Consider the following 21454-nt stretch of genomic DNA (forward strand, 5'->3'; position numbering starts at 1 on the left):
TCTGGACCCGCTCCAGCACCTCAATATCCCTCCTGAACTGAGGGGCCCAGAACTGAACACAATACTCCAGGTGTGGCCTCACCAATGCAGAGTACAGGGGAAGGATCACTTCCCTTGTCCTGCTGACCACACTATTTTTGATACAGGCCAGGATACCATTGGCCTTCTTGGCCACCTGGGCACACTGTTGGCTCATGTTGAGCTTGCTGTCAATCAGTACCCCCAGGTCCCTTTCTGTCTGGCTGCTCTCCAGCCACTCTGTGCCCAGCCTGTAGTGCTGAAGGGGGTTGTTGTGGCCAAAGTGCAGGACCCGGCACTTGGCCTTGTTGAACTTCATCCCATTGGAATCAGCCCATTTTTCCAGTCTATCCAGATCTCTTTGCAGAGCCCTCCTGCCTTCCAGCAGGTCAACACTGCCCCCCAACTTGGTGTCATCAGCAAATTTGCTGATGGTGGTCTCAATCCCCTCATCTAAATCATCAATAAAGATGTTAAACAGGACTGGACCCAACACTGACCCCTGGGGGACACCACTAGTGACTGGTCGCCAGCTAGATGCAGCCCCATTTACCAGCACTCTCTGGGCCCGGCCCTCCAGCCAGTTCTTAACCCAGCAGAGAGTGCACTTGTCCAAGCCATGGGCTATCAGCTTTTGAAGGAGTATATTATGGGAGACAGTGTCAAAGGCTTTGCTGAAGTCTAGATAGATCACATCTACAGCTTTCCCCTCATCCACTAGGTGGGTCACCTGATCATAAAAGGAAATCAGGTTGGTCAGACAGGACCTGCCCCTCCTAAACCCATGCTGGCTGGGTCTGATCCCTGGTCCATCCTGGAGGTGCTGTGTGATTGCATTCAGGATGATCTGCTCCATCACCCTGCCAGGCACCGAGGTCAGGCTGACAGGCCTGTAGTTGCCAGGGTCAGCTTTGCAGCCCTTTTTGTGGATTGGGGTAACATTTGCCAGTTTCCAATCATTTGGGACCTCCCCAGTGAGCCAAGACTGTTGGAAGATGATGGAGAGCGGCTTGGCGAGCTCTTCTGCTAGCTCCCTCATCACCCTAGGATGGATCCCGTCTGGTCCCATAGACTTATGAGGATCCAGATGGCTCAGTAAGCCACCAACTATTTCCTCTTGGAATACAAGGGGACTATTTGGCTTCCTATTCCTGTCAACCATCTCCAGAGGCCAGTTATCCTGAGGGCCATCTGTTTGACTGGTAAATATTGAGGCAAAGTAGGTATTAAGTACCTCAGCTTTCTCCTCATCTTTGTTAACTATATTTCCCTCAAAGTCCAGTAGAGAATGGAGGTTTTCCTTGCCCCTCCTTTTGTTATTAACATATTTAAAGAAGGACTTTTTATTATCCCTAACAGAATTGGCCAAATTAACTTCAAACTGCACTTTTGTTTCCCTGATTTTTTTCCTGCACGATCTAGCTATTTTCCTAAATTCTTCATAGGTAGCCAGCCCTTTTTTCCACAGTCTGTAAACTCTCTTTTTATTTCTGATTTCCTTCAAAATCTCCCTGTTTAGCCAAGCCGGTTGTCTTCCCTGTCGGCTAGCCTTTCGGCGCACTGGTATAGCCTGATCCTGTGCCCTCAAAACCTCCCGCTTGAAGTATGTCCAACCCTCCTGGGCCCCCTTGTTTTTAAGCATTGTTTCCCAGGGTATGCTCTGAACTAGACTTCTGAATAGGCAAAAATCTGCCCTCCGGAAGTCCAGTGTAGAGGTTTTATTGGTGGCTCTCCTTGCATCTCTAACTATTGAAAATTCTATTATTTCGTGGTCGCTATGCCCCAGGCGGTCGCCAACCACTACATCTCCCACCAGCCCTTCTTTGTTTGTAAACAGTAGGTCTAGCAAGGCCTTACCCCGGGTAGGCTCATTTACCAGCTGATGAAGGAAATTGTCCTCTATACACTCTAGGAAATTCCTAGACTGCCTCTTCTGTGCAGTATTGAGCTCCCAGCAGATATCTGGCAGGTTAAAGTCCCCCACAAGAACAAGGGCTGTCGATTTTGAGACATCTGCCAGCTGCTTGTAGAATAATTCATCTCCTTCATCATCCTGGTCGGGTGGTCTATAACAGACACCCACAAGGACATCAGCCTTGTCGGACTTGCCCCTGATTCTGGTCCACAGGCACTCAACCTTGTCACTACTGACCTCAAGTTTAACAGAGTCAAGAGACTCTCTAACATATAAAGCCACCCCTCCACCTCTCCTGCCCTGCCTGTCTTTTCTGAAGAGCCTGTAGCCACCCATAGCAGCACTCCAGTCATACGAGTCATCCCACCACGTTTCTGTGATGGCAACTATGTCATAGCTTTCCTGCTGCACGATGGCTTCCAGCTCCTCTTGTTTGTTGCCCATACTGCGTGCATTAGTGTACATGCACTTCAAGTGGGCTGCTGATTTCACTCTTAATTCAGGCTTTTTGTCCTTAGGCTGATCTTTGGAGAGCCCAGTTTCAATCCCTTCCCCCTTCAAACCTAGTTTAAAGCCCTCTTGATCAGTGCTGCCAACTTATGGGCTATAGTCCTCTTGCTCTTCCCAGAGGGATGAAGCCCATCTGATTTCATGAGACTAGGTACCATGGAGTTTGCCCCATGGTCAAAAAAACCAAAATTTTTATGGTGGCACCAATCCTTTAGCCATCTGTTAATGAGATGGGCTTTTCTGTTTCTCTCTTTATTTGCCTCCTCATCCATTCCGGATAGCACAGGAACTGAGGCAAATATCACCTGTGCTCCTGTCCCATGAACTGACTGACCCAGTGCTTTAAAGTCTTTTTTAATTGCCCTGATACTTCTTCTGTTAATGTCCTCACTGCCAGCTTGGACTACTAACAGGGGATAATAATCTGTGGGCTGAATTAGCTCCGGCAGTCTTCTATTGATATCCCTCACCCTGGCCCCAGGAAGGCAGCAGACCTCCCTGTGGGATGGGTCTGGGCGACATATAGGGCCCTCTGTTCCCCTCAGAAGGGAGTCGCCGACTACAACCACCCTTCTTTGTTTTTTCCTTATAGTTGCGGTTGTAATTCTTTTTGTAAATGAGGTCTGTCTAGGAGGCTCTCCAGGCAGATCTTCTTGGCTGTTCTCTGATGGACTTTCTGGGTCCAGGGCCTCGTATCTATTTGTTAAGGGCACCAAGGGTGGTGATGGTGTTCGAGAGAGTGCTCTTTTGCCTCTCCGATCAGGGACCCGTTTCCATTCCCCCTCATCAGCTAGTTCTGCTCCATCCGCCTTATGGCAGGAAGGATGGGGCTTCACCATCTCTGGTTGCACACCCTTAGGAGCCAAGAGGGTTTGACTCCACCAGTCAATTTCCACTTCACTTTCCCTAATGCTCCTTAGTCTCTCCACCTCTTCCTTGAGCTCTGCCACTAGGCACAGTAAGTCATTGACCTGCTCGCATCGTACACAGGTGCCTCCCACACCATCCTCTGGTACCAATGCCAGGCACAGACACTCTGCACAGCCAGAAACCTGGGTGGCTGCATCCTTCACAGAGCCATTATTGATCATAGAATCATTTTGGTTGGAAGAGACCCTTAAGATCAAGTCCAACCATAACTCTGGCACTAAGTCATGTCCCTAAGAACCTCATCTATACGTCTTTTAAACACCTCCAGGGATGGTGACTCAACCACTTCCCTGGGCAGCCTGTTTCACTGATTCACAACTCTTTCCATGAAGAATCAACTCCCAATAATTCATCATCTCCAGATACTTGTAACTTTGCTACTTAGCATTGGCTTATGCAGATGAGACCTTTTATTTCTACATGGTCCTTCTATCCAGCCAGGTGGCCAGTTTTGCAAGCTGACTTGAAAGTATTTGGTACCACATACATTTGGAATGGCTCGCTTTTTCCGGAGAGGGACTGACTGACACATCTGGACATACATAGAACTATCGGTGTAGGAAGGGAAGGTGAATCCCTCCAATGGGTTTTTATGCAGCCTTCCAGAGCACTGTGCTATCAGATGCTGAACACCTACATCTATGTGTATGCACATGAGCAAACATGATATGTAAAACACTGGCCAAAGCAGGGTTAGTCCATACAACTGAGACTGGATACATCCATATCAATGCAGTCTCCACATTAAAATCTTCAAACAGGCCCTAAGAATCAGCTAAGTGAAGAACTCTATGCTGCATAATAAATAAAATTTAATACCATTAGACTATTTGAGTAATTAAGTAGACATTAAAAATATTCAGGGTGTTCCTTCTCTGCTGGGAGCCTTTTCCCTCCAAGTGTTAATTTCTCTTCCATGAATGTATTTTGCCTCTGATGAGGTATACCAACAGTCATACTAACTGTCCTACTACTTTTTAGAGCTATTAATATTTTTAGAGTTATTAATTATAAACAAATATTATTAATTTATTTAATATTAATTAGTTAACTAATATTGACTATAAATATTTTAGAGCTATTAGTATTTTGTTTAAGTAAGTAGATACATCATCATGAAGACAAAAAGTGAAGTGACAGATTTTTAAGAAAAATAGTTTTCACGGAGTAGTTTTGAAGACTGTCTGAAATGAGGTTCTTTCTCATTTGATATTTTATTTGTATATGTCTGTTTTGTATTTGACCACAACTGATGCCACTATTGGAGATACTGGTGAGTCCTTTATTGCCAGTGCTGTTGGAGCCCTAGAAATGGAAGGCTGGTGATTAACAAAAAGTTGCAAGAAACTGTGGTTTGCCTGTTTTTGAGATTCAGCTTTGTCCAGGAACGGAGACAGCCCATTACTTGCCCTCATCAACTCCTCTAACAAGTGCCAGAATGATCCAGGAGTAAGAGACTGTATTTACCTACTATTGTACTTGCCATTTCTTGCATTTAGCTTTTTGTTTCTTGAAAAAGTATGTCCTTGAGAGACCTTACACATACTTGGCTATCAACCTTCTCCAAACCAGTGCAAAATATCATAGTTGTGTTGAAAGGACAAATTCTCCCTACCTAAATTTGATGATTGCTTTATTGATTTTCCCCCGATTTTTAAGTTCCCATGTATTGGCAGCAGTTTAAGTAGCATTTGGGGCTTGTGTGTGCCAATATATTCAATATATGGAGCTCTAACTAAAAAGGAATGTTCCCTGAAAATACAAATAACTTGGGCAATTAAAAGAACAATGTGATTCTATTTACATTTTCCAGAGTCAGCAGCAAACTGTCAAATTACCTCAACAAAAACTGAGGCAGAGGTTGCAGTTCTGGACAGCAAATAGCAGGAGGACTGGTTCACTAGTGCCTTACAGCATGTGGCATTCCTCTGAGCAAAGCAAAACAAAAACATCCACACACCGTGATACTTAGATCAAACAAAAAGGGCATTATGAGGCACAAGACAAAGGCACTAAGATATTTCACATCCTACAACTGAAAGGAAGAAACTCCTGTAGCTTGAATCATTGAGAGACAAAGAACATAATTTATGGAAATAGTTATGATTTTTGTTTCTTCTTTTACAGATTTATTTAGAACTTATGTTTTATTACATTTGTCTGAAGTAAAACCTTTTCGGGACTAAAAAAAAAAAAAAAAGGATAAGAAGACATTTTCTATTAATCTCTCTCTTCCTATAGCTCACAATAACTGTATGTTATGAGCTGAATTCTAAGCTCTGTGAAGGAAAACTTCAGTATGATGCTGAAAAAACACTAGATACAAATACAAATACTTGGGATAACTACTTGAGTATGTCAAAACCCAGGCCCTAATGATCTAATATCAAAGGAATATGAAAGAACTAGGAATCCTCTACTTATGTTGAAGAAGCAGTAGTCTATAGGGCTTAATTCCATGCTTCTCCAAAGGTAGATGTATTAGAAACATACTTGTCATTTTTTTCCCAAGATTGTGCTTGGCAACAAATGGTTTACAGTACTGTTTATGTAAGTGAACAAACATAATAAAATCACCATACCTCACATAGTAACAAAACTTGGAAATATTTTTGCAATTTCTACTTTAAAAAGCTTAAAAGACTTCACGACATAAACATACCGTGAAATAGTAGTTGTGTGAGATTTGTTTACTGAAACAAAGAATTGATTAATTCATTCACCTTTTGAAATTTATTTTCATTCTTTTCTCAAAACAGAAAACCCATTCTGACCGAAAATGAGCTATTAAAATAGCAACAGTAACACTGAATTTATTCCAGAACTAGCACTCCTGACACCTACACTTATGGCAGTTTTAAGTGCAAAATTTAGGAATTTCAATACTAAAGTATGGAAGTGCTAGAATTGAAATGCAAATTATTCTTACAAAACATTTCAAAGAAAAAAAAGTACATACATATACTAAAGTCTGAAAAATCCATTGCAGAGTAAACATTTTCCTGTGCCTTTGAATAATTAGTAAAAATATCTGCCAGAAAACTGAGGGCATATCCATTTCTAAGCACATAGAAACACAGAACAGTGCACTTCATTATAACATAAATCTTTATGTTGGTCACCACATTATTTGTGTTTGACACAATTGTTTCCACTATTTTAATCTAATATTTTTAATTGAGATAGAGAAATACATAAGTGAACTGAAATAAACTTTCTTATAAAATACTTCAGTTATTTTTGGTTAATCGATAATACAAAAATTTGACCTACCATCTGGAAAATTCACAAAGCAGAGAAATGGCTTGCTTTCTGTGGTTTGGTCCTTTGCACTGATTTCCCTGCTGTAGCACGTACCAGATATTTCTGAGAACTCTTCTTAACTAGCTTGTGCAATTCTTATCTGTAGGAGAAAGATACACAGCTTCATTTTGAGACACCTCCCACTAAACAGAGCAGATCATGCAAACTACTGTGTCAGCCTTAAGTACCTATCAGAGATGACACCTCACAGTTCCAATTAATCAGATATCTTTTACCAATAGCATAGGTTTTCCATTAATCACAAAATATTCTATTTTAGCACAATTATTCTGCAATAAACCTGTTGGTTGGTTGGTTATTGGCTTTCTCACATGCCTGGGGAGAAGAAGGGACACTGAGCCAGCAGAGGGTGCTTTGAAACAGATTTTGTTTGAAAACAAGTGGCAGCTTTGCCAAGTTTAGTCTGGCAACAGCTCCTGGAGAACACCTCTAAAAGTCCCAGGAGCACCAGGAACACTTTTTAGTGAAGGAAATTACTTCACTGAAACTAAGCTGATAAAAGAAGGCTGCTCAGACCATTGTTCAAGACTGCTGAGCAGCCTTCCAAGCATCAACACTAAACCTGCACGCACCAGATCAAAGGCCCCAAACTATCCCCTTTTGTACATCAGTCAGTCTAAAGTGGCAATTTCAGCACCAAATCAGCCGAATTCCAGGTGACAAATCGGCTCATACATCTTAGTAGAATAACCCCTAAAGACATTTTGGGAATCAACTGTTCATTCTTTCTTTCTCAAACTAAAAAAAAGATTTTATACTATGCTCATTCAAACTCTGATTTTCCCCTGGGAGATTTATGAACACCATTTGCCACTTTCAGTGTTACTGGGATTCTGCTGTCAGCATGCAGCATCTTGACATCAATATACAAAGATGTAGCAATTATATACCAGTAGGAAAAATCTTACTGATGTCATATCCATGCTTTCCCTAGTTCTTGATATAGCATTTCCTTTGAAGTGGTCTGGGGGTTGCACTTCCCATATGACACACAAAATGTATAAAAGCCTAAAAATAATACCACCTGCAACAATGAAATCTCACAATGCTTTGGTCAGCTAATCAGGGTCAGCTCAGACCCCTACCTTGAAAAGCTCAGGTTTGTGCAGTTTCAGCAGAATCAAGGCCTTCTTCATTTCCTCACATAAGTAACTATGTGTATTCAATGGCAGACTCAGCATCCTCTCACTACAACATGGTCAGGTTACTCTAGGGAAAGGTTAAATATATTCAGGACAAGCTGACTTCCATTATCTGAACACAGAATAAGTTCTTCTATCGTGAAGTCCACTGAAATCTAGACCAGAGAGGCTCACTGTGTTGGTCCATACCTCACAAGAACCCTTCATTCCAGAATCTGTTTCCCATCCCCAGGTTACTCCCAGGTCAAGATGCAGGAAGGAAACTGACCTCATGACTAAAGGGGATGATTGCCTGCTGAGCAAAGGCCATTCTGCAGCTTCCGTTAGAAACTACAATCAACGTTGAATGCTTCATAACTTCTGGTTCAGCTTCTAAAAAATTTCCAATTTGATAGGTATGTAGAAAAATGTGCTTACAGAAATACATAAAAAATTTACTGGAGGAGTTAGATGCATCATACTCCTTTGGCACCCTGTACGCATAGCACTTCAGTAAGGAAGAGCATCATCCATTCTCCAAGCAAAGAGGTCAGGAAGTGATGTGCTTATACTGAAGCAGGGAACAGTTAGGCAAGGCAGCAGGAAATATCTTTTAACAGGAGAGCTAGTGAAGCACTGGAAGAGATTGCTGAGAACCTAGTGGAGCTGCCAACTAGGTGTTAGACTTTTAAAAACATATGGTATTGGTATCAAGGTGCTGTAACTGTCCTTACAGGTCCCTACTAGCACTAGGAGTCAATGGTCCAGCGACTCAGCTCTCTGTGATTCAATGGCTGGTTTTGGTGCAGTACGGCTGTATGAACTTAACTCAGCTGTGTTGGCAAGTTGTATGCAAGTTAAAGCCACACTAGATGCAGAAAGTGAAAACATAGATAGAATGAAGATATTGAGATCACAAGAGTTGGGAGTTAAAGTGTTCAAGGGAAAAAAAAGATTATAAGAAAAAAGATAAAATCCTGTGATAAAAAGCTGAGATAGGAAAAGAGCAACTCAGCAACATCAGTTTTCACCCTGCTCTGAGAAACAGTGCTTAGTCTAGCAGTGTATTAGCCCTGGCTGTCTAATACCTCAATTAAACAGGAAATAATTGGTGTGTGCATTTCTTGCACCCTGCTTGCAGACTGTCATTGCACGTAGTAGAGGACACCTGGACTGAAGTGACCCTGGCAGGGAAAGATTCACTATCTACATTTGTTGAGGCCAACCTAGGGGAACACTGGTGGAGTTAGCACATGGTTGGATGTCAGGAAAAGCTGTTGTTGAGTGTGTCCATAGCCAATGGTAGGTCAAGTGTTTTTTAGCTGGTGGGGATCCACCCTAGTGAGGTTGCAGTGCCCTTCCTGTTCCTCTCTGTTATGGTGCCTTACTTGCAGCTAGCATAGCTAGCTTTGTGAAAAATCTGAATCATCCTTTGTGGAAAATCTCAATCACGCTTTATGCAAAAGAGAAATTTAAAAGATTTTTTCAAGGGTTATAATATTCTGAGGGTATCACGCAGTCCCATTACCACCCACATTGTGATAAAGATGCATGGGCTGCTCCCCAAATAGCTCTGCTGATTCCTGTCATTGAGAAGCTGGAGACAGTTATCCCAAGAAGACACTGTTAGAGGGTATATGCTTAATCTGAGTGTATTGGGTTTATGCAGCAAGACTTGGGGGGTTGCAGCAGTGGCTTCATGTATTTATGAAGGTGTAAAAGCTGCTGTACAGCCACTATGAGAGAGGAGTGAGAGAATGTGAGAGAAACAACCCTGCAGACACCAAGGTCAGTGAAGAAGAATGGGGAGGGGCCACTTCAGGCACCAGAGTAGAGATTTCCCTGTAGCCTGCGGAGAGGATCATGGTGACACAAGTTGTCCCCTTGCAGCCCATGGAGGACAATGGTGGAGCAGATACCCACCTGCAGCCCATTGAACACTCCATGCTGGAGCAGGTAGACGTGCCTTGAGAAAGTTGTAGCCCACAAAGAGCCCCTGTGGGGGCAGGGTCCTGGCAGGAACTGAGGTCATGGAGAGGAGCCCAACACTCAAATTGGAGCAGTCTGTTCCTGAAGGTTGCACCTCATGGAAAGGACCCACACTGGAGTAGTTCCTGAAGAACTGTAGCCCATGGGTAAAGTCCACATTGGAGAAGTTTGTGAAGGATTGTTTCCCATGGGAGAGACCTCACACTGCAGCAGGGGAGGAGAGTGAGGAGGAAGGAGCAGCAGGAACAAAATGTTTTGAACTGACCACAACCCGTGTTCACCATCCACCTGTGTTCCTTGGTGGAAAGAGGTAGAAGGGTTGGGAGTGAAGTTGAGCCTGGGAAGAAGGGAGAGGCGGTGGGAACATGGTTTTTGTTTTGTTTTATTTCTCATTATCCTACTCTGTTATTAATTTGCAATAAATTAAATTAATTTCCCCAAGCTGAGTCTCATTTGCCCTTGATGGTAATTGATAAGGGATCACCCTGTCCTTATTCAACCCATCAGCTTTTCTTAGTATTTCCTCCCCCTGTCCTATTGAGGGATGGGGAGTGACAAAGCAGTTCAGTGGACACCTGGCAGCGAGTTAAGGTTGACTGGTATGGCAGGGTACTACACAACAGTAGGTGAGGACGTGCATGTGGGCAGAAAAGGATTAATAAGAATTCAAGTGTTACAAAGCCATCAATATTTTCATCATACTCATCTTTCTCCTTCATCCCACCAAGGTAGAGATATTAAGTGTCCTACCACATCTTCAGCTCCACTGAATTTGCTGGCTAGGGTACTAAAGTTCAGAGGATGCAAAATGGAGGTGAGAGTATCTTGAATGAAGCAATTGGCTAAAGTAACAAGAATTATATCTGTCCTTGCTAATGTGGCTGGCATGTATTTACTTTTGGGTTGCATATTGATATGTTACTTGAGAAGTTATTTGATCACCGGCAGTTTATAGAAGATCCTAACAATGCTCTTATGTTTGTCAGGCCAAGGACAATATTCAAACAAAAATCTTAACATCATCACCAAAGCCTTTGCATCTTAAAACCAGATTCCCTTTCTAAAGTAGTTCTGAATTTCTCTGCTCTGTGTTTTGTCCCAGAAGGAAAGCAGCTGCTCCAACATCCCACAGAGGCTGGACACAGCCAGCCAGAACAAAAATAACAGCAGCTGTTCTGAATGTCACCAAGTCATCAGCAACATCCCTGTGGAGATACCACAAAGCCCACCAGAGAGAGGATCAGAGCAGTACATCTGTTGCTCCTATGGAAATATAAATACTCCACGAGTTTCCAGGATCTTCCATTCTCACAGGTGGTCCTGTCCTTGGATACCAGAATGACTTACACTACAGGGGTGAGAGTGAGTCTGAGCAGGCAAGTGTCTTTGAGCAAGAAACCTATCCAAAGTTTATCCATGAAAGAAAAACTGAATAAACCAACCCTCCTGTGTCAGAATAATTTCAGGGCACAGTCAAATTGTGCCTGAGTGAAATCTTTCAAATTTTAAGTCAAAGACCATTGGATCCAAGAGGTCATTGCTTGGTGTAACAGCATAGACTAATTCCAGAAGTTCCAGACTCTTAAAACCAAGTATTGCTTTGAAGTACTTGGGAAGCTTCTTACCTCCTTCTGTGTAGTACCCCCTCTATTTCCCATTACTGTGGAAACAGAAGATTATTCAGCACATTACTGTTGTTCCTATTTGACCTCTTCCCTGAGAATAAGAAATCACTTCTACACAATATCTTAGGAAATCTACATATACATGATACTCTGGAAATAATAATTCAGATGCAAATGACACAGTTCTTATAATTTACAGAACTAAACTGAATTGAGATTCTCTGGAAAGTCATTGAAGATAATCTGTAAGTTGTTGACAAAGGATATAATTTATAATGACTTCTTGCTAAATAGCCTTGTTTGTTCCTTAATGTATATGAATTGCCAGAAGTTAATGTCTTACTGATAAGAGAGGCTCATGACATACTGATAGCATGCAAGAGCAGAGCTTTAGTTGTAAAAATTATTTATATTTTTGATAATACATGCTTTAAGAAAATTTCTCATTTTTTCTATAGGTTATAGACTGAGTTTTTAGAAGAACATTTTTTATTATAATTATCTCATTGTATTTATTATCAGATCTGGCTGCAGCTTGGAGTTTGCATTCCCTGAAAGTTTAGAATATTTTGGAACAAAAAGCGAGGCTTCTCATGAAAACCAGAGTTTCTGAGCTTTGCCTATAAGAGGGAAATGTCACCCACCTTATTTTATCTAGAATAAAAAAGTCAACAGTTTTATTTGTTTTCCTATAGTTGAAGCAACCAGATGTCCAGACCTCAAGGACACTCCAGGTAGAGTTCAGAAATCCTTAGAGCACCTCATCCTCAGACCTTAAAGCACCTGTCAAAGCAGGGAGGGCTATGAGTATGAAAGCCTTCTCTCATCCTGGCTTCCAGCAACTGTTATAATTATATGGAAACTAGGACAGATTATGTCAGCAATTGGGATGTTTATTGTAGAACTGTATGTACCCAGTTTGGCCAGCCAGCTGCAAGAAATTTTGAGAAGATAGACAGTTACCTATCTCTGTAACCTGTAGAGATACCAAATGGCATGCAGAGCTCCTTTCAGCACTTATAACCTGCTGTTTCAGGCTTGTTTCCTTCACAATGAAAATATAAATTCAACACAATGTTTTTTCAGCTCCCTCACTAACCAAAACTCCTCTGTTTATGGAAAACCTTTTTGCAGGTTTCCACATTATTTCCTGGTAAGGCTTCTTGGAATATGAGCTCTTCCAGGAACCAAGCTTATTTTCACGTCAATCTACAGTGATGTCCTCATCCACAGTCATCATGCCTATTCCCCCTCCATAACACAGTCTCAGTGTATTAACTGCTCAACTTTCTATTGTCCCCCAGGTCAAACTCCTTATTTCTGTAGGTTTCTATGTGGAAAACAACCTGTATGTACTGTTGCAAGCCCAGGCAGGTCTTCACTAGGACTACTTCACGAGGTCTTCGTGTGCAACAATTTGGCCTGTCAAGTACCAATAAGAAACAAGAGTTGCTGGGAAGACACAGGAGAAGCCCTACCCCATCTGCTTTCCCAGTAGGATGTTGGTGGTATAATACAGGCAACCCACTACTACACAGGAATTTGGTGATGAATGATGGAGTTACTTTACACTAGGAAATTATTTTTTAAAGCCATTTATTCTTTGGATTTTGGGTCCATGGATGACTTCTGGGCGGCAGCTCTCTGAGGCAGCAGGGCACAAGCTCCCCCAGAGACCCTGTGAGGAGGTAAACCCACAGCTAATCAATGCCTACATTACAAATATGAGTCATCAGCATAGATTCAGCCACAAATGGAGGTCAGTTCACATCTGTGTTTTTATCCAAAAGTGTTCAATGAGAAATGTCTCTGTTCCACCTGATTTCCACAACCAGCAGCAGAGCTTACACAGTATCCTAGCAGCTCCTAAGGACCTCAGTGCCTTCAAGAACTGCAGGTTTCAGGCACTCCTACCTAATTGCTCTCAGACTCTGTGACTACAGGCCAAACTGCTCCTAAACTAATGGTCTACAACTGAAAACCTGCAGAAGCAAGTGTGTCTGAGACCTCACACATTAACAGCGAAGAACGTGCTCTGCATTGTACAACACAAGCAGGTACATCTCCGTCCTCCTCTCACCACATTACAGCCTCAAACACTGGAGCCCAACAGCCATGCTAACCAGCTGTGTCTCCAAGACACGCCAGTCTGGAAACAAAATGTCGGAAAGTTCCTACACCCTGTGAAACTAATGGAAATGCAAAGGCCACTCTGTCAGTCAGTTCTGTAGCAGAATGATTGCTTTTGGGCAGTGGATAAATTTTCATGAAAAATCCCATGAGATAAGGGGGCCTCAAGCTTTATTTGGTTTGTTATTGCTAGCCACTGATCTACACAAACCACTGTTCTTGGAGAAATAATCTTACCAACACATCGAAAGAGATCAGCTTTCCCTCCCAGCTACCTGGGAAGGCCATCTTGGGATCATTTTGTATTTTCTCTGAAAACAGTGTGATGTTCAGCAGACATCAAGAGGTCAAACAGATTGTGAGGAGCTAGTTATTAGGAAAAGGATAGAGAACAAAACAGGAAATGTTATTATACTGATGCAACATAGCCTTATCTTGAGCACTGGATGCCACTGTGGTCATCAGTGACAAAAAGGATATAATAGCATGAAAAAAGTTACTAAAAAGAACAGTAGGCATATCAGAGATACAGAGGGCTTTTGCTGCAAGGATAAATCAAATTGACTGGCACTCTGCAACTGAGAAAACGGAGGAATTTCAGCACTAGGAAAAAGTCACACAGTTAAAGATTCTTCAGTACCTCTCATGATAAAAGAAATAAGGAAATGATTAGGCATATGGTTAAAGCAGAGAAGAGTCTCTTTCACATAAATAAAACCAGAAGCTAATTACCACATGAAGTTGCCAAAAGTAAATGCACAGTTTGGATTAAAAGGCATGATTCAAATTTAAGAAGGAGAAATACATTGATCACCATAAGATGCTGTTGGAAAAGCTACTTTAATCCGAGGATGTCCCTCCCATGTGATTGATGCTGGCAGGGTTCATCATGCTCTCCTTTGTTTTTGATGACTTGTGCTTTCACTTAGCAACAGAATAAAGACCTGAGGTTAGGGAGTGGAGGAGGTTGTGCAAACTGATATGATAGTTCTGATTTTCTTACATTAATAAGGAAACAGAAGAAACACAAAAGTGGAGGTGACTCTTATTTGAGTTAAAATTCTTTTTTTTTTTTTTTTGTCAGTTATTTAATTTCATCTGACAAATACCGTGATTAATAATTCTGCTAAGAGACAAAACAAAAATTTTCCTTCCCTGAAACCAAGAATTCCTGCAGAGCCTGGAGATCTGTTCTCCTAAGATCTCAGGTTGTGCTGTTTGAAAAGTCACATTCCTTTCCTCCCATTGGTTCTTACTTTGGAGCAGAAAAATCTGCTGAAAAAAAGAAGCTCACAGTAAAAAAGTCGCATTCTTTGTGTCTCAGAAACAGACATATGCAGAGACATGGAAAAATGCTTCTCCAGAGAGGACCCAATGAAACTGATGGATTTTGAGCATTGAAAATAAATGTAAGGTGGCAAAGAAACCTTTTATGCCAAGAAATCGTTTCCTGTTCCAAATCCCAGCATTTTGGGGTTTTTTTGTTTTTTTGTTGTTTTTTTGTTTGTTTGTTTGTTTGTTTTGTTTTGTTTTGTTTTGTTTTTAACTGATGAGTCAGCTCCATGTGTGTGCAATGGGAAATGAAACCTATCTGGTGTTCAAATTTCCATTGAAATATTAAGTGAACATTGTTCCACAGAGGTAAGATCTAGACTGTAGACACGTTACACAGCTTTACAGGGTCACCATGTCAACTGCAGTCACCATTTGCATTGAAGTGGGGAATGTGGGAAAAAGCATGCATACAAAAACAGCTGCTTTGGGCACTTCTAGGGCCCAGCTACACCTTAGTGTCAAAGGTAAACCATATTCCACCTCCTTTATCTTTACAAAATAGCAGTTGAAACAAATAGGCCTAAAAGAAGGAAAATCCGAGGATGCTTAGTTTTATTACCTGATGTGTACACATTGGTACCTATCACACAGAATCACAGAATCATCAGGGTACATAAATATTCATAATGCAGAAGTAAAATTAAGTAATAAAAATTATAAAAAAATATTAAAAATTGATATGAGTTCAGTGAACATCTGTCCTTCAAAGACTGACAAATCATGGCAAGTAAGCCCTCATGTACTGTTATTTCACAGAGTCAGCATGCACCATGTACTGGACTCCTGAGCAAGTGCCAGCCACCCCACATTGTTCGTTCAGATAATTGCATGTGATTGAATGCTACAGACCATGCCTCCATTACTGATCAGCTCAATAATGATCTTGAGGCTCTTTTGTCTTAAATGAATAGTCTAACATCTTCAGGTGACATTACATAGGTGCACACTATGTAACACACTAATCATAGGCCAGGCCATTGAGCCAAGGATGCTTCCTGGCCAACTCAACATCACCTCAGCAACCTTAGTGCAGACATGGTCACATTGCTGGGAGTGTGATAGGACAGGTGGGTGACATGGAGGTGATTGGGTCAGAAACTGCACATCCAGACAGTAATAAGATTTGCTGTTTTCTTACTTTAAAGAAGTTGCAGACTAGCAGGAAACTTCTCTCCTGGCATTCATTTCTGTTACCCACGAAAAGGGTTATCTTGGTGTATTTTGAAGGATAGAGACAGTTTGCTGCTCCCAAAGGCCATTCAAGCCCAGACACCAGAGACATAGCCACAAATTGTCTACCATTTAGGCTCCAGCTGCCATGTATTTCTAGCTAATTGTTGCCTGAACTGGGACTTAGAAAAGAGGACTGACTTATGCCTCAGGCAAAAACCCCATACATCTGATGTCCAGCACTGCCTGAACTCATTCAAGGTCTCTTATATGCTTAAAATAGGCACTCTGCACACTTAGAACCCCATTCTCTGGAGAGGACAAGTATTTCTCTCTAATGTAAAATCGTTTACAATTCAGACTGAGAATACTCCACATTGCCCAGACAAGGCTTTCAGTCAGAACACATACACAGAAATCAGAGGGCCCAACTTCTAAGGTCTCTAGAGGCTTCTACATCACAGGAAGAACCTTCCACCCTGCCCACTGAAAATCAGATGCTACGTGTTAGGGTTTATAAATCATGGGGAAGACAGAGAACAGCCAAGAGTGAATTTGACTCTAGACATGTGGTGAATGGACATTAATAAGAATTTTTTATTCTGGGGCTCTGACTCCTTTTAAGGTTGGGCTCCTTCACATCTTCTTTTTAACAGGTAAAACTGCACTACTCCAGGAGGAGTTGAGGGAGCACATTCTCCTTCAGAGCCAGAGAAGTCACCAGTTTCCTGTTGACTGGTCCAACCACAAGCCTGGTATGAGAATAAAGAACCGAGCAGGGGTGCACCATGTATTCAGATTTTATGCATCATCAGAGCTGTTTCTGCTCCATTAACGTCTATTCTCAGAAGACAACCAGCTGACATCATGACTGTGGGTGGAGGTAAACATTTCCTATTAGTTCTCTCTCTTGTCAACAGCAAGGGTCAAGAGTAGCCAATTTAGGGAGTAGAGCTCCCTTCTGAAGGTCTTTGAGGTCCTCACCTTCTGCCAGTAACCAGATTAGACCATCTCTCCCGCTTTGGGAGGTGTGCGTGCCTAATTTTGGGCAAAGACATTGCCCATAGGCACTGACATTTCTAGCTCTGCAGCACATCACAGAAGCGATACTGCATTCATGCAAATTAATTTATGTTAATTTTCTCTGACAACCAGAAGTTTTCTGAAAGGGAGTGCTTGTGTGGAGAACCCTTTTCACAGACTTTCCTCTTGCTGCTGTCTCAAAGCTTGGTGATACTCTCAAGTCAGCATAAAGTTTCTGTCAGGTTGGTTTTCTGCCCCAGCAAAACCTCAGGTGTCAGATCTGACCTTTGCTTAGCCACAAAGTTTGAATTTTAAGAGCTCATCAGAAATGGCAGTCTGTCATACAAAATAAAAACAGAAGATGTGTTTAATCTCTCTCCACATCACGAGCCACTCTTTTTCTATGAATTAATATGCTAAAGGATGGGAAGACACAGTTTAGAAGCAGTCGTAAGTAGAACAGCAACTCTGTGGCTGATAAGCCAATGAAGGAAACATATCTGTAAAGCAATTGCTACATTATATACTCTTTGGAAAATAGCTGGGAGATACTAAAGTCCTTGAATTATTATTCTTATTTAAAATATCCTGTACAGTTTGTATTGTCTTTTTGGAGTAGTTTATTGTGAAGTTTCAGAAAATACTGAATCATACTACAGGAGTGTGTCAGATGAGAAAATCTGAATCAAAGAAAAATTCTCTGTAAATGCTTTAAATCTAGATGGAAACTACATACACTTAGCAAAATAAATAGAAATGTAACAAGATTGTGGCATGTTTTCCAGTATATTGATCACAGCAGAAAATTAGCACATCAACCCAATATAGCAGCACACACCTCAACTACATTTTCAAGAAACAGCATGAGGAAAGTAGGGACACCTCACTGGTCTGCAGATTTCAGAAGAAACTTTTAAATGCACTAACAGGTATTTCAACAAGTGTTAGCATAACCTTTTCCATCCAGCATGAAGAGGAATGAGATTAGGTGTTAAAAAAAACCCTCAGACTGTACACTTCAGTGGACATATCTTTCAGCTATGTTTCCTTTCAGTCAATCAATCGGCTTCCCCCTGTAACCATTTTTTCCATCAACTTCACCTTTGTTTCCTTAAGGGAAATTCCTTTTGCCAGTAAATATTTCTTATGTTCCAGCTAAAGTAGAATTGAGTAATTCTGATTATCTTTTTTTTTTTTTTTCTTTCTTTTTGTTGTTGTTGCTCTTTTGAGCTGGAGAATAGAAAGCCTAGAATTGCAAATCATACCACTAAATAACATCTGCATTTCATTGCTATGGACAATTCCATCTACCATCATAGCTAAAAGGGTGGAATTTAAGGAGGTCATAAGTAGTATTTGTCATAACTATTTAGAGGTTCGTATTTACTCTAGAAGTACTTACAGGTACTATATTTTTTTCCTTTCATTCTTTATATAAGCCAGAGTCAACTGAACTCACTGTAGGTCAATTGTACTCATTTGTACTCTATTACTACCTTCTATTTTTTCTGTTTTGGTCAGTGAAGTCAATCAGTGCCTGGAAAGAAGCAGCTAACTTCTTATGACTGAAATTCTGGGTAAATTAATGAGAACGAAGGAGCACCCAGAAGTTTCAGTCAAAATGTAATATCTAACAGGAAGCAGTAAAAGTACCACTTGCATCAAGACAAAATAAATATTTATGTTCCAAAGACTAAGACAATAGAACAGTGATGATAAAAGAAGTAGAATCTCCTCTAGCAAAATATTTCCTGGTGGTTTTCACCAACAGGGTCCCTTCAGATGGTCCATAAAATCTTGAAAAGACAAAGAATAAAATTACTGTGACAAACAATGGAAATACTAGATCCTGAACCAATAAACAGATATTTGGGGTTACTGAAATCAGGGCAAAATCACAGAAGGATAAAAAGCAACTATAGAGCCTGTTGAGGCAATGTAATAGACACTGATGACAGACTTTGTTTACATGGACAAACAGGCAATGATAGACAAAAGAAGTAGACAATGATAAACTTCAAAGAGTCTGCAAATCAGATGAGATGATTCCTTCCAAGAGCTGCCATTTATGGAACTAAACCATTAATAAACAACATTAAAAACATATATATATATATATATATATATATATATATATATGAAAGAATGCTTGTCAACAGCATGGGTAGCAAACTTTGATGGAATAGCTCTATCCTTGTATTGCTTTTATAGTTTAAGTCCTAGAGACATGGCAACAGCTGTGCTCATTCAGACCATCCAGCTTAGTACTTCTTCTGTAGTAAGGACTATTAGGAAAAATTAAGAGTAAGATCATATCCAGCATACACCATAACTCCACCTCAATACTCTCCTAGCCTTCAATTTCTCTCAACACCAGGAATTTTGAAGCCTCTTATGTTTTGTCTGTTTATTCACCTCCTATTGGATTTCTCTTCCAGGTCTGATCTCCCTAGAAACCCATGTGGGCTTCCTACTTCTGTAGTGTCCTCTGGCAAGAAATTACACAGTGTTGTTATCTTTTCCCTGAAAATCCACCAACTTTTTCTCTTTAAGGTGCTGGATGGCCAGCACTGAGATTGTGCTGAAGCTTGATAAAGGAATTGGTAAAAACATGAGAAAATTTGTGTTGATTGCAGAAAATACTGCTTATCAGAGGCTGATATCTCAGACCATGCCGCTTACTGTAGGATACGACCTTTTTTATTCAATCCCTTGACCAAGGCAACTGAAAGTCCATCAGATGCAATGCATAGCAAAAAACCCTTAAAATCCAAACATACGATCAGAGAAGAGAGACATTTTCTTAGTGTGTTCCTGCATGGTACCGCAATCTACAGAGGGAACTCCAAGGACTGTACCATAGTGCTAGAAACACTATAGCCAAAGGAACACAGACCATGTCACAGATGCTGTGCTTTAGGACAATGCTTCTCATACCATCCCAAACATGTATCCTTTCCTTCCCTGACTCTCCCATGCCAAAAAAAAAAAAAAAAAAAAAAAAAAAAATTGTATTCCTGGATGGTAGATAGTTCAAAAACCAGATTTGCCTAAGGAATAACCAACAGAGTGGAACAACAAAAGCAGGCTTTTTTCCAGCAGGTGTGGTTCTTGAGCAGGTTTCACAGACAGGCAACTGTACTGGCACCACAGGAAGGGTGGCCTTGAATTGGATACAAGCAGACAGAAGGAGCAGGACAGAGAATAAGCACCTGTCAGATTATGCCACAAGAATAACAAAAAAAAGTGTCACCACTCTCCTGATATCCAGCTGCACTGGGTGGCTCCACCAGCACAGTGCCTGCAGATACTACTCCAGTAACTTCATGTTGCATTAGTGTTTTCTAACCAAGAGCCAACAAAGAATGTTGTTGTCTTCAAGAGAAAATACCACTCTTTTAATGCCTCCCAGGGTCTAAAGTCACCTTAATAAGGAAAGACAGCTCTACTGTTTTTCTGGGGGAGGATGTGGTTAATTATGTTATGCAATAACAGACTAACTCAGCATTATTATATCTGAATGGAAATAAGACCCCAACAGACTTTGCAGGAAGCACAAAACCCACTTTTTCACTCTCAAGAGAGAAAGTCAACAGCCCACCTAAGTCTAAATATTTGATGAGCAAGCATGATAAAAGCATCACACTGTAAATACACAACTTCATTTGACACCTATTGCTACAGGCAGTGGCAAAATGCCTTGAAATACTGGAGCAATGCAGGCCAAACAAGCTACACGAAAGCCAGCAGGTTTCATGTGGGTTTTTGTTTGTTTCTACAGAGGGAAAAGCAAAAGACTTAAGAAACTTTGAGGATTGGGCACCAGAATGTCATCCTGATCCCAGGGTTTCAGTGGAGCTCAGATTTCACATCTTGAGTGCTGGGGATAAAATCCATGTAGTCTGAATTAGCCATGGCCCAGCAGCTGCAGATGTGCACAGCTGCCTGCTGATATTTGTGGGCAAACAGGTAGACAGGACACCAAAGCACACTGAGAGCTCAGAGCACCCCAAGATCTGCAGGGGTGCTTATCTGACAATGTCGCTCACTTTTGTTCAACCACCACTGTGTTCTGAAACTTGCAAGAATAAAACACTCTGGGTAGTCTTAGCTAACATCTGGTGGAAACGAAACCCACAAGACGTCTGTTCAACCAGAGCTGCAGCCTGGTGAGGTCAGCTCAAGCAAGAGCAGACTTCATGTGGGAGTATCTCAGGTCTACAGAAAAGGCTCTTTTTAGGGGGCTGCCTGCTCTTGGCTGTATTCCTTGGCCTTGAGGGAGTGCATGAGAAAGCGCTAACGATGACAGGCCCAGAATCAGGCCTGAGATATTGAATGAGCAGCCTACAGAATGGTGACACTGC

The 21454-nt window shown here is 41.4% G+C and overlaps 1 protein-coding gene across 4 annotated transcripts in view; it reads right to left on the bottom strand.

Moving 5' to 3' along the window:
• Positions 1 to 21454, bottom strand: part of IL1RL1 (interleukin 1 receptor like 1) — a 51294-nt gene that overhangs the window by 26901 nt on the left and 2939 nt on the right. For 3 of the 4 annotated variants that reach the window (XM_065829524.2, XM_065829526.2, XM_071808167.1), the window contains one exon: positions 6647 to 6776. The gene's annotated coding sequence lies outside the window, so the exon portion shown is untranslated. Of the gene's footprint in view, positions 1 to 6646; positions 6777 to 6864; positions 6886 to 21454 lie in introns of those variants that run through there. The other variant, XM_071808180.1, reaches the window with a different exon arrangement.

The sequence above is a fragment of the Patagioenas fasciata genome, chromosome 1 (genome assembly GCF_037038585.1).
Source record: "Patagioenas fasciata isolate bPatFas1 chromosome 1, bPatFas1.hap1, whole genome shotgun sequence".
NCBI lineage: Eukaryota > Metazoa > Chordata > Aves > Columbiformes > Columbidae > Patagioenas > Patagioenas fasciata.